Raw genomic sequence first — 14,677 nt, 5'->3', positions numbered from 1 at the left:
GAAACTAAGCGAAATCGATGTCGTGGATTTTGATACTAGGCGCCTCATTTATGAAACTTAGACAGTTTCTTTACATATTCATGTATCATTCATTATCATATGTATTATATATTTTTAATACGTTCCTTTCAAATGCAATGGATGATTGACAATCAACTTCTAAGAGGCGGTTCCAAATGTAAGTGGACTTGAATTGTAAATGAAAAACTGTAAATGAGTTATTAAACAAATTACCTGATAAGTGCAGATAATTATGTAACTGAACAACTTTATATCATTAAGAAGTACTGTAAGTAAATATAAGATTGTCGCCATTAGCTAAAACTCTATCACAAAATAATATTATTGACAAAACTTTTTTTTTTTTTTTTGCGAAAACTTTACTTTCTTTTTTGAAGAATGAATAAGTGGTCTGAAAGAAAAGAAACTGACAATTTATTATAATATAAATTTTAGTTTCACCTATCTTAATATAAAGAGTTGATAAATATGTTTTTATTACAATGCTATTCTATTGTGAGTCTAATAAGTGCTTCTTCTTACACGCTCTCCTCGTTCTTCTGTTTTCTTGTTTTATCTGATTTGGTGTTCCTAAAGGGAAAAACCCACTCCTGTGTAATTTGTAAGTTAAATTCAAAATGTTCATTACGTGTGAACAATCAAAGGATTGCAAAAGCTTGGCAACCGCATGCATATTAATGACATTGAAAAAGCACCTCGGGGCACGGCAAGGGACTAACTAAAAACCGCCCTTCTACACTCACACACAGTATATACACAGCTATTCCACCTATCTCTCTACCTCCCCCAAGGCTAAAACCTCTTTCCTCTTACTACAAACCGTAATGATTCCCTGTGATATTTCTGGGTTTTCTCCAGTATCAGGAAAAAAAAAGGTAGTTTCGAATTCGATTGCATACAAAGGTTTTCGGTTACATCAGAAGAGACGGAACAAAAAACTAGTTTATTCATTTTCAGGTTTTTACTTTTATTTTTTTTTTTACAAATTGTGTTTTTGTATGTATGTTACAATTCGACCACCTTCAGTGGAATATGAACTACTGTAGAGATAAAACTCTTTTTGTACACACACTCTTTCCAATTTACCACTGATTCGCTCTCCTCTTTTTCTTTTTAAGTATGTTGCACGAAAGAGAGATAGAGAGAGAGGTGAATGCATTAATTTGTATCATTGTTATGTATCATTAAGGAAAATTTCCAAAGCATATGAAACACCAGTGAGCTAGAGTTAAGACCTGGCAAGTATGATAGTTTCTATACAAGTTTTCCGGGTGCACATGATGAGTTATCACCCTTTGAATTACACATGTTGCAAGTACCTTTTTTTTCAACCTTATGGTTTTGAAAAATTCAACATTTAATTTCTTTAATGTTTACTGCCCCTATGCTATTTTCCAATAATATTAATTTCTTTCTATTTTAATAGTTTCTGTACAAGTTTTCTGGGTGTACATGATGAGTTATCACCCTTTGAATTACACATGTTGCAATTATATTTTTTTCAACCTTATGGTTCTGAAAAATTTAGCATTTAATTTCTTGAATATTTACTGCCCCTATGTTATTTTCCAATAATATTAATTTCTTTCTATTTTAATAGTTTCTATACAAGTTTTCCGAATGTACATGATGAGTTATCACCCTTTGAATTACACATGTTCCAATTATCTTTTTTTCAACCTTATGGTTCTCAAAAATTTAACATTTAATTTCTTTAATGTGTACTGTCCCTATGCTATTTTCTAATAGTATTAATTTCTTTCTTGTTTTAATTAGTTAAAATACATAGATTATTACACATAAGTTACATTTAACTGTATTATTAAGAGACAAAACTGCTTGTATGTGGGTTACTACATTATAAAAATGGTTCTTTCAAATGAATATTACTTAGTTTCATAGATAAATGCTAATGATACATGGACAGAAGCGGTCGGTGTCAAATACAGTAATAGGAGGGAAGAATATAAAACAGGTGACTACTTTTCCATAATTTAATAGTATAGTGATGATACGAATTGCAAAGTGAAATAAAAGCAAGAATATGAATGGCGAAAGAATTATTGAGAGGGAAGAAATTCTGTTTTGTGAGACCTTAGATAAAGAGTTAAAAAAAGATTTATAAAATTCTTTGTGTGGAGTATTGAAGCTATGAAACAGAAACATAGATATTATGCAAAATGATGAAATACGACCATAAGATTTCGAATTGTGAGTATAGAGAAGAATTGAGAGATTTAGGTGAATCAAGTGGAAGACGAATGAGAAGGTTTTAGAAATGGTGGTGAAGAAAGAACACTTTTAGGTATTATAGAGAAGAGGAAGAGAAACTAGTTGAGACATTGGCTAAAAATGAACTGTATCACGAGGGGCGTGCTAGATTGTATGGTTGCAAGAAAAATAGGGAGAGGGCGAAGGAGACTACAAATGATGGACGATTTCAAAGCAAAAAATTCGTACGTAAAGACGAGGAGGTTAGCGGAAGGCTGTGGAGCACGGAAGCTTCCCAGTTGCGACAAGTAACCTGCCAATAACAGCAGAATACCTACGGTGATGATGATAATATATATCAGGCGGACCGTTTAACTTTATTCGCCTTTGCAACTATTAGATACAAAATGCTGAAATTTTGTACCATGCAAATATCGGCAGGGGACGTTGCACCATATGTTCATCAATTCCACTAGATTAACAGTATTGCGAACTCAACATTAAGGTGCTGTGGCCCCGCGTAGCGTAGTCGCTAACGCTCTCGCATTCGGTGCGATGGTCCCGGGTTCGATTCCTGGTGGGGGCACTCGGTTGAGAAAGTGTAAAACGCTTTTTAAGGCCAACATCCTGAAAGAGGTTTTTCTGGGTTTTCCAGGCAAATGCTGGGGTGTTACCTAACTTACAGTTCCCAGGCCGCTTCCTTCCTTTCCCAATCCTTTCGTCTTCCTTTCCACGGATAGTGTGCTCGCCGTCATTCCTGGGACGTCATTCCTCATGTATCTGACGGGCTAAATGGTCTTAGATGCCGAGAGCCCAGAAATCTAAATCCTAAGTCCTAAATCAATATAAAGGTGTATTATTTAAAAAGCACTACGTACAAGAGGTTATTACATATTTCAAATCTACATATAAAAAGAAGAAGTGCAATTTTACACTTACAATTACACTTCTATAACTAGGTACATGATGTTACAAAGACTGAGATAAAGAAACTAGCAGCATAATGAACAAAAAATTGAACATAAATACATTAATCTCATGCCCTTCTTTACAAGAATTTTAGTCTCTGTTCTCCATTGTATGGTTCAGTAATTCACATTCCAAATCGGCACATGCCTGGAGATGAACAGCAACATTGTCATAAGCAGCTTCTGGTATTCTGTGAAACTCTTCTGTGAAAGCTTCCGTTAATTTGATCAAATTACTTATATGATGTTGATACACTTTGTCCTATAAAACACCCCAAAAGTAAAAGTCAGGTGGTGTCAAATTGGGAGATCAAGCCTCCGCATGATTGTTTGTTACAGAATACAAACGAACATAATTCTGCACTACTATTCCAGAGATAATGGTTCCGCCATCCTGTCTGGAATAACTAACAATTGTAAGTCCAGTCATCGTTATCTCCCTTATCAGATTACACAGTGTTGCCATATCGAAACATTTTGTCCAGAATTAAAAATACTACAGTCAGTTAAACACACTGTAGAGTGTTAAGCAGTATTACAAAGAAAGAACACTACAGTATCAAAAACATCGAAAAACATCGACATTTTGAAGGGGAGTACAATATTAATAATGCAAGTGGCACGAACGGGGTAGCTTGCATCCAAAGTTCCTTAGTGTCAAATACTAAGGTCATTATGATGTAATTGGAACGTATAAAAAGTTTCCTCCAAATAGAATATTAAACTTTTTTTTGAAAGGATTTTATTTCTAATACGTTTCTAGATAAGTATTTGATCCAGCTACGTAGGTAGATTTCAATAGAGATAAAGACCATAATATAGTTTACAGCAATTTGATATACCAAACCATTCCCGAAAATATATATTAGACATATTGCAATAAAATGACGTATTTGCGGAAACGTTTTAAAACATTTTATGATTTGCTATGGTTCTAGAATATTACAACAATATTTTTTAAAAGATGGATGTACAAGTTATGGAAATTACGTAATTTTAAGCAGTGTTGGAAACTTAAACATTATTCACCGTATACAGAGATCAATTTGTTATAAATGAAATCAATATCTTCACATCTATACAAGAAAAGAAAACAGTAGCAATCTGTTTGCCAAGCCTGTAAGTAAATCAATTTACTTTCCCAAAGTTGCAAATTGCTTCACACTTGAATGTGTATTTTCACTCTGAATCATATAAAAATATACCATATACAATACAAAATATTTTACTCTGAAACATAAATATTTTTGAACAGTTTCAAGCGTATAAATCAATTTACAAGGAGACTTGGCAAACAGGTTTCACCATCTTCGTTTATAATTTTACATACATACATACATGTATATAAATATATACGCATGTATGTAAATTTACAAAATAGTCTATTGTCTAATAGATAATCTGTGCCACTATTATTAATGGTCCATACTATCTGTACGCTTGTGAACAAATTATCCAGTACCTTATGGTAGTATTGTATAGTACTTTCTGTAGTTAACTGTTGCGAAAGAACACTTCCCCAAAATTTGAAACCACATGTAGCTCTACCTACAAATGAACAAATTTCCTCCCATCGATTCATGATAGATCGCGTTGTCACATACATAGGTGCATATTTGATATCATCAACGCTATGTATGCTGTATTAGTCCAAAAATTAAAATTTGCATATATAACATAAAATTTTACACATTAAAAAATACATGGAGCTAGCTTAGTAACAAATAATAAACCCAACATATAGACATGTGGATAACGTTAACGTGTTTTATTGAATATATTTTATACCGTTTATTGACTTGTCTCATCTATTCACAAACTAATACTCCATTCTGGAGTTATCCTTAGGGTATATTCGTTTGCCATATGTTAAGAGGCAATTTTACACAAACTATAACTGAAGTTCTTCCGTACTGCTGTGATTCTGTAAAGTAAAGAAAACATATACAAAGTCTTTTGTGATAAAAGTACATTAAAAATTAACAAACTAATTAATTATAGTTTGTTATATGTTAAATTTTTAGTGAGTGCTCTTTGCTACCCAGTCTGCTTCCTCAATAGCAATACATCCACTAATTCCTGAAATCGGTGTTATTTCACTCACATGACCAGGAGCTGACTGTGTAGCATAGTGGTTAAATCATCAGCAAAGTGAAGAACACGGGATCGAGTCGTGGTCCAGTCATGTACTTTTTCACTCTTTGTATATCATTGAATTCACACCTATAGAGACATTGGTGAGTTAAAATTCGTTTGTTTCATCTATTCGTTAATACAATAGTACAATATTGTCAAATCCAATCAAAGAAAGTGCAAAGAACACTAATTGCAAATATTTGTATTTACCTGTCAAAGCTAGGAATTTTAATAGGTATAAATGTTAGTGTTAAGTTCAATTGGGAGGGTGAGCGCAACAGCGGTCTAATCCACGTTCGTTTTTTTAAAAAAGGAGAAAAATCAAGTTAAAGTTAAACACATGTGAGTTCTTGTACAATATACGAAAGCAGACACAAGTGTCTAAGTGTATCATGTGACATATGGGAAGCTTGATAGGATAAAGATATGAGAAGGATATTTTAATGGGAATGAGAGCACAAAACACACTAATGTTGAATAGACCACTGTTGCTCTGGCATGTACAATATAAAGAAAGACAGGAAAAATTATGCAGCTGGATAGATCACTGTTACACTGTAAATGTGGAACATGTACCAAAAAGTTGCTGTCAAATAATAACATTATTTTATTTTTTTACTTTTTACTTTTTATTATCATTCTTATTTTGGACCTTTCTTTTTTATTCAGCCTACAAGCACTGGTACACAACCATTATACACACTATACAATATCAAAAAGCTCATTATTTACATCATGCTCTCCCCTCCCCCCAGTAAAAGAAATCAAAATAATGATTTTGAAAAGAATGATGTACAGAAGGTACATATTTCAGCAACTCTAATAACTCATTCATTTTCTTTGGATTTAAAGGTCTTTGTTATATTTGTGCTTAAGAATAATGTTTTGCTGCTAAAATGCATTTTTTGACTTTCTCTTCTTGGCTCTAGACAGACAGACAAAATGCTTGTTGGCATACTCGTATGGTTGTTTGCATAAAATCTGTAAAACTGAGATGCGACTTAAAGCAACTGGTTGGTTGCCTGTGGTGAATTGCGATTAGTTATTTTTGCGTTAAAGGCTGAGTACTGACAAAATTATCTTGTTGCATTTTAGTTACAATGAACTTTCTTGTACCTGTCTTTGTATCTCTTATATTTGTTACCCAGTCAGTAGGTGTATACATATATTTTTGCAAACGCTTTTTATTCTATGAGTGCAAAGTGCCTAACACAAGCTAAATAACCGTGTCCAGGCAAAAGGTACTTGTGTTTAATACGTTTAACCAACTTGTTGTGGATTGTTTGCAGTTCACTAATGCAGTGAACTTTCTTGTTTTGAGCATAGTACAGAATACACAATTAATTTAGCAGTATATTCAATATTGTTAGCACAATTCTTCAGCAAACATGAAATAATTTCATCAGCACCACGACCAGAAATATTTTCTGACCATATATGCATGTGCGCATCATTTGAAGTGCAGTCATGAACACATAAACTATATGTCCACAGTTTTCTCTTATAAAATACCATCAGTTAGTAAATGGGATGTACGCAATGCCTGCTGTAAAACGAAAGCTATTACTTTCACATTGCCATTATCTTCAGTGTAAGCTACATCTTTATTAATGGTATCATATGCCTTCTGTGACTTTAACTGATGTAAATATGGGCCTAACACTTTCTGTAATTTTGCAACTTCTGATTCGTCATTAGTAGCTGCAATTTTTATTTAAAGTGCTTCACATACTTTGTATGTGTCACTAGATGGTACGTAAAATTAAAGACTGAATTTTGTTCTGAATATTTCTCGCTAAATGTATTAACTAACTACATGTGACTCTTGGTTTCGTTTTACGCACGTTACATAAAGTTTATACATCTTCCCGATGTTTAAATCTTGCGGTAAATATTTTGTGTGGACGGCCGACACTTGACAATAGTGAAATTTACGTACAGGAAGTAAATTATGTATTCATTACAAAATTTGATTGATGTTCACTTGTTTTATTAGGTCTATCTGCATGCTTCCCACGACCACTGCTTGTGGTTTTCTTCATCATTCTTTGTACTACCCTTGATAATCCACCATTGCTAATCCCCAGTAAGTTAATGAGTGCTTGATAACACACTTGTTTATCACATCCATATAGAGGAATGAAATATAGGTAAGTGTATTGTCTCTTACTTTCCTCTTCCTTGGGTCACAATTTATGTTCTCTTTACATTGGACATTTTAACACACCCACTAATAAATGAAGTTTGGAATGAAAAATCAGCGAGCTTCCAAAACGTTTCAAATAATACTTCAAGGGTTCTGCAGCAAACGTATCATAGCACTTCTCTTCGAAACTTCATTGTGGACCTTGCTTGCGTTCTTCCACTTTCTTCTCCGTCCTGCCTATGTATTATTTTCTTGTATTTCTGTCAATCTTCCTAATATTTCGCGTCCACTTATCAACACTCCTACCTCGTTTTCTTCCACGAATTACCATAGTTTTCAACTTATTTTCGCCTGTTTCGCTACTCACAGAAGCATTCGCATCGCTGGCGTCCTCCATTTTTATTGTTGTTACTCATGACGCTGAAGCTAGTTTGTGAGTGACTGACTGCAGTTGGGCCAGTTTTGCACTCAAACAAGACGAGTTTTCGTTTCAGGGAAGACTTTTATGTTTTATAAGATAACGTTACGAGGTGATTGGTCTAACCTTCCTGGTGGACTGATAGTTCGCCTCAAACGACAACAGATGGTACCATAATCTCATTTTCGAATTTTCTGTGGTTAGACCACTGTTGCACTGAACCCCTCAATTACACTATTGTAAATTTATAGAAAGAAGTATTCTGTACTCAGGATACCCACCCCGAACAATAAAATGAGATATTTAAAGAAGTTGCTAGATTGAAATAAGGTATGTTGTTTAGAAGACTTGAAGATAGCCATTAAAACGAAGCTAAATGTATCTGATATAAACTATATAAAATATATGAACCATGCGACACTAAGTATATATGAACTATAAAATACCCTTAAACATGAAATATGACCTAAAAGTTCCAAAAGATGACGATTAAATTTGTAACTGTAACGCGTTTAACACATAAGCAAACAAAAGGATATACGCATATAAAACATACCAAATGAGGGTTATCGTTTCTGTGATATTAGAAAAACATTACGTTGCTTCTTCCGTTAGAATATGTAAGTTTGATTTTAATTAAAATAAAATTTAAATTGAAACAATAAATAAATAAATAAATACAGTAAATTATTTATTATAAAATGCATTAATTTCCCTAGTTGCATGGTGTGTTTCCGTGCATTTTGACGCACTGCACAGATAAAGAAAGGCACGTAGATCGTGCATTTATTGTTTAGAATTAAACAAATCATTTCGTGTATTCAATAATGTCCTGAATAAATAAATATATGAAGAAGATCATAATATTTAACATAAAATTGAATTGACCAGAAATGGGTTAAACATAGCTTTCAAATGTTCTACATAGACCTTTCTTTTTCTTCCGAAAAATGCGCATTTCAGCTAGTAAAATATAAATAAGGTAACAATTCTATTTAAAGCTTTTTACAAACGAAAAACTAAAAAAAATTCGAGCTTCCATATACTACTACTACTACTACTACTACTACTACTAATAATAATAATAATAATAATAATAATAATAATAATAATTATTATTATTATTATTATTATTATTATTATTATTATTATTATTATTACTGGTAATACATGCTGAAGCAAGAGATACCGGATGGGAAGTGCAGAAAATGTGGAGATATATCAGAAACAATTGAACACATCACAGATTCATGCCGTATAATGGCTCTTACAGACTAAAAAGATACAACAATGTTGCAAAAGCATTCACCAGTTTTTCGCACATAACATGGAACTAATCGCCATACTATTAGCTTTACTACAAATACCAGCCAAGTCCAGTACTTGAAATGATAAATACAATCTCTAGTGAAATCGAGAATTCAGAACAGATGTAACGGTACCTGGAAACAGATCCGACATCACTATTATTACTAAAATGGACCATCATAAATATAACACTACCAGTGACTCATAAGATACGTACTACATTCAGTGGGAAAATAAGCAAATATAATGTCCTTGCTGACGAAATAAAAAAGTTATAGAAATGTCAGAAAAATACAGTAAGACAACTTATTATCTCAACTACAGCAAGTGTCCCTTAAAGTACTGTGACATAACTTGAACAGATAAACGGAAAACATCCCCTAATAAATCTATTTAAAAAACAGTAATATTAGACGCTTCTCATATGGTCAGAAAGTTCTTTGGAGAAGAAGAACTCTTCAAAATAATAATAATAATAATAATAATAATAATAATAATAATAATAATAATAATAATAATAATAATAATAATAACTTTATTTTTGGTGCTGTGAACAGCTCATTGACAAATATACAATACAGTGTTAAACCATTATATAATCATTTGGATAAGACCAGAAAATGTGTAGTATAGAATGAATATTAACAAGTTAAGGCCCTTGTCAGAAGATTAATATATTCAAATTACAAGATTTAAGTAGATAATAAAACAAGAGTGAAATAGAAACAGCCAATATCATAATATACCATTTACAGAACTATGGAAATTAAAGCTTCATTTAACTACTGGTTAAAGAATAAGTCAACTTTGCTTAAAATTTCATATCCGGCATGCAAACGAACCTGATTGCTTATTGTCATATTTCTACATAAAAAAATGTTCTATGAATAGAATGTTATAACTAAAAATATTGTAAAGATACATAACAATAAAATCAAGTCCCTTTCATAAAGTTAAACCAGTTTATAATTTTTATAAAAGAAATATGCTCTATTGTTTCTCCCAACATATGTTCATTTTAAACTGTTATAAGACATTGTAATTCTTCTCAATATTTCAAGTTTTGAACTTAGTGCTACCAATGATGATTGATTTCTTATATTATATCTTGGCACTCTTATTCCTACATTTTCCAAGCAGTAATTGCTACTGTATTTATTATCCAATATCATTTGAATAAAGTATTTATCAACAAATTTTCTTCCTTCTGATGGAGATTGTGAAGTCCCCCCAAAAAGTAACCAATATTCGTACAAGTGTGAATAGTAGTCCTTTCTCATTTTATAACACAGTAGTCGTATAAAACATTTCTGTACTGCTTAGATTTTATTAACAAGTATATTAAATAAACTGTTACAAACGATTGAACCAAATTCAAGTTTAGATATAAGAATGTTTTATATAATTACACATAAGAAAAATAATAATAATAATAATAATAATTTAGAAAATGATTTCCGTTCTAAATGGATGATTTTTGATTTTAGACCAGTTTTAGATTTTAAAATACTAAGAGTAAGCCTAGTATACACGCTTTGATTTGTCTTATTTTTGTTTCAAAGCTGCAGTGTATGGAATATCAATAAAGTTTAACCAATGAAACGAATCAATGTCCTCATACTTTCTAGTTGTTAAGAACAATGTGTTACTAAGTGATAAAATATTCAAAATACTTGAAACATATCTCCTCTATAACAAACGTTCTTGATGCTAGTTAACTGGTTAGTTTGAGTACCTTTGAAGCACTTGATTCTGAGTTCCAGAGCGTCGAAGTGAGAGACGTCCAGTGTGATAGAATTCGACGCACTGGAATGTTGAGATACCGCTTTCATTCTGTCTACATTGCTGCTGGTCAAGGATGGAAATACCTATAAGTTAATCAAATCAACCAACCTTCTGTAACAATAACCTCAAAAAGTTCTATTTAGGACAGCGTTATATACTCTGAAGCAGTTACACGAAATTAATTCTCAAGAACTCTTAAATCTTCTACCGTTCTGACGTTGGCGAAACCAATTTTTCTGATTTGTTGAGTATTGTGCATGTAAGTGTTGAGTAAGTGTTTTCATGCATAGTTTATGAGATACAAAATCGTTATTTTCTGTACAGATAACTTTAATATACATATTAAATGAAAATTACGGTACTTTCTACACATTTCATAATATATATATCTCTAACATTCTCTAATATAGATCTCTACATAAATAGAAACAATATACCATTCATATCCTGTAATTCACATTTCATTATTTATGATTAAACACCAATATTACTAAGACATACTTGAACCCGGGCTACTAAAGCTGCATCTGGATCAGAAGCAAAATAGAAAAGTAAAGAGATCAATATATTTGTAATAATTGAATCTGTAGATTTGAAAGGGTCATGATTCATTTTGCTCTAGACCAACTTTTTATTTGTTTATTTTGTATCATCAATTGTTCATAACAAGTTTTTCCTTTCGTACAATGTCAAGAAAACTCTACTTTCTAAAACAGAGGTCGATCATTTCATATCTACCAGAATTTTCAAAAATTAAACATTTGTTTTCTATGTCCTGATAACTTTACTTTTGTGACGCATGACTAACTTACTTTTCTGACTAACTTTTACTTTTCTGATCTTTACAAAACTACTGGTTCAATTATTACAATGTATATATTGATCTCTTTACTTTTCTATTTTGATTCTGGTATAGATGCAAGTTTAGTAGCCCGAGCCTGGTTTTGTAAATACCATCAAAGAATCATTTTAAGTGAAAGTATCAATTAAACTGTACTTGTTCTATTGAACTGATATTAATTTTCTATGACTATCTGTGCGATATTGAGTAATATTCTATATAGAACAAAACTTGTTTGAAGATTTTCTTTTTGCTACTAGAAATTAACAGTCATTGAATCAAAAACCATAATTATATTTTTGTTCACAAATTTCTTTTATTTTGCGAAAATAGTAATAATGTATTTAAGTAGTAAAATATTGTGCAGTACTCAGATATACAATCATTCACTCTGTGAAAGGAGGGACTAAAACAAAAGTAGCCGTAAATTAGTTCCCTTTCCCATTCTTTCAAAATTCCAACTTCTGCCAGTACTGTAAGTTGAACTGTAATATTAAAATCTTTCAAAACATTATATTTAGGTTTACTTTTGAAGAATGCTCTAACCAAAACAAGGGTTCAGCTCAAGATTTGCAAATAAGTAAAATGATACAATATGTCAATAATGAATTTAGATGTACTTTCTCACTTAAAATATTTACCAACTTAGTTTTCTGTCACAAATTTATTTAAATATTCATTAGAGCTTTGTTGGATTTACTTCAATTGTCAAACATATCTAATTTCTGATAGAATTTGAAAAAGGACGTTAACAACGACTGCGCCCCATGTTCAATCACCATCAACAAACTAATCGCAACCTCAGACGTTGAAAAAAATGAAATCTTTAAATTTAACGTCCCACGGTTATGCCGGTTAGGCTAAAGGAGACGGAACCTCAGACGTTCTTTAAATTAGGGGTTTAAACACCTATTTTCATGGCTAAGGTTACGTTAAAACATATGGAAATGTAAACATATACAAGACTATGAATATAATCCGACTATTTTTAATAATCATCGGATTTTCTGGTTGAATAATTTTGAAAATATTTATCCGAATTAAAGAAATCGAATATTTGGAATGCGTTAATATTAAAATGATATAAATCCACATAGTTTAATAGAATTTTCTTAAGTATAGATACTTATTTTAATGGATAACAGCATGGTTAATTAGTATCACTACTCTCACATATTAGCTAGTCAAATCGAGACATAGCTAATTAATTGACGTAAACGAAAGCTTGAAATGATTGAATAAATCTTATTAATAAACGTAATTTACAAAAGAAAGTTGTGAGAATATTATGAAAAATGAACACTGTAGTGAAAAGTCAAGGAAATTAGATTAGTACTAAAAAATTAGTAAAAAATGTTAATATTGTTGGTATGATCAGCATTACCTAAGTCTACAAATGAACGATCAAAAATGATTTAGAAACAAGAAAAAATTAATAAAGGATTACGTTTAGCAAACTAGTTTTGATTTAAGATATAGTTTGGTCTTATATATATCTCCTGTGTATATATACACTCGGTTCTCTTCTCTTTGATTCTGTTCTTTGGTTATGTTTTAAGTGCTTTTTATCTGAACCATGCAACCTTTGTTCTTCCGTCTCTTGTCTTCTATGTAAGCTACATTTAGCGAACCATGAAGTCAGCGTTTTTGGCTCCCGAGGAAGAAAAAGAAAAATGCTCTCAAATTTACAACAGAGACAAATATAAACGACTTGTTTCGCTGAAGGCAGCGTTTCTCATTATTAAAGAGACGAGCTTAAAATAAGCGGTTCTTCTATTTTTTCCTATTTTTTTATTTTTTTTTAGATAAATGCATGCACGGTCTAATATACGTATACACATATTTTGGTAGGAAAGTGTGTTAAAATCAATATTGTTATTACCTGTAGGTTGTGGAAAAAAGAATAAGAAACTAATAATAATCTACAGTTGGGTGTGGGGTAATTCATGGAGACTTGTGTTTTTCATTATATCTCATAGACAATCTAATTTTGTACTCCATAACTAGTTATACTTTGTAAAGAAATGAGTTAGATATTAAACACATTTAGCAATATGTTTATAATTTAATATAACAGAAAACATTTTTTACAAATTGCTAAACTAGAGATATGCATATTAATTATTCTATCATATCATAACATAATTATTCTATAGAGACACGTTGTTTCCTGATGGCACTAAAACATTTTTTAAATCAAAGATTACGATAGAGATATACATAGTCTACACTTCTATCAGGTTGATAGCAATTGATTTACAAAGATTCATTGTTTACTTAATAACAAAAACAAACAATATTTTCTATAAAATGTTACAACAGAGGCGTTCTATATTTCTGACATATGATAACATAATTCATATATAGGAACACATTCTTTACTGATAACAATAACACAAATAATATTTACTAAAACCTTACAATGGAGACATGTATATTCTTCATTTCCATCAAGTGGTAAGATAATTAATCTACAGACATATGTAGTTAACTAATAATAATAATAATAATAATAATAATAATAATAATAATAATAATAATAATAATAATAATAATAATAATAATAATAATAATAATAATAATAAAGGGAAAATCCTACACAATGTTCAATAAAGACATATATATTAATCTGTTTCTCTCAGATCATATCATAAATAATGTACCGATACGCGTTTACTGATAACAATAAAACAAATAAATACATATTGTCATAATAGATACTTGTAGATGCAAAATCCAAATCAGATGAGATACTTATTTCTTAGATTCACTCTGCTGTTAGCAACGGTGGAGAAATCAGTAAGCCTTCTGTTGCTGACCAGGAGAGCAGAGTTCGATATCCA

The sequence above is a fragment of the Thermobia domestica genome, chromosome 10 (genome assembly GCF_964235325.1).
Source record: "Thermobia domestica chromosome 10, izTheDome1.hap1.1, whole genome shotgun sequence".
Lineage (NCBI taxonomy): Eukaryota > Metazoa > Arthropoda > Insecta > Zygentoma > Lepismatidae > Thermobia > Thermobia domestica.
The sequence above is the reverse complement of the archived record's forward strand: the minus strand, read 5'-3'. Positions refer to the sequence as shown.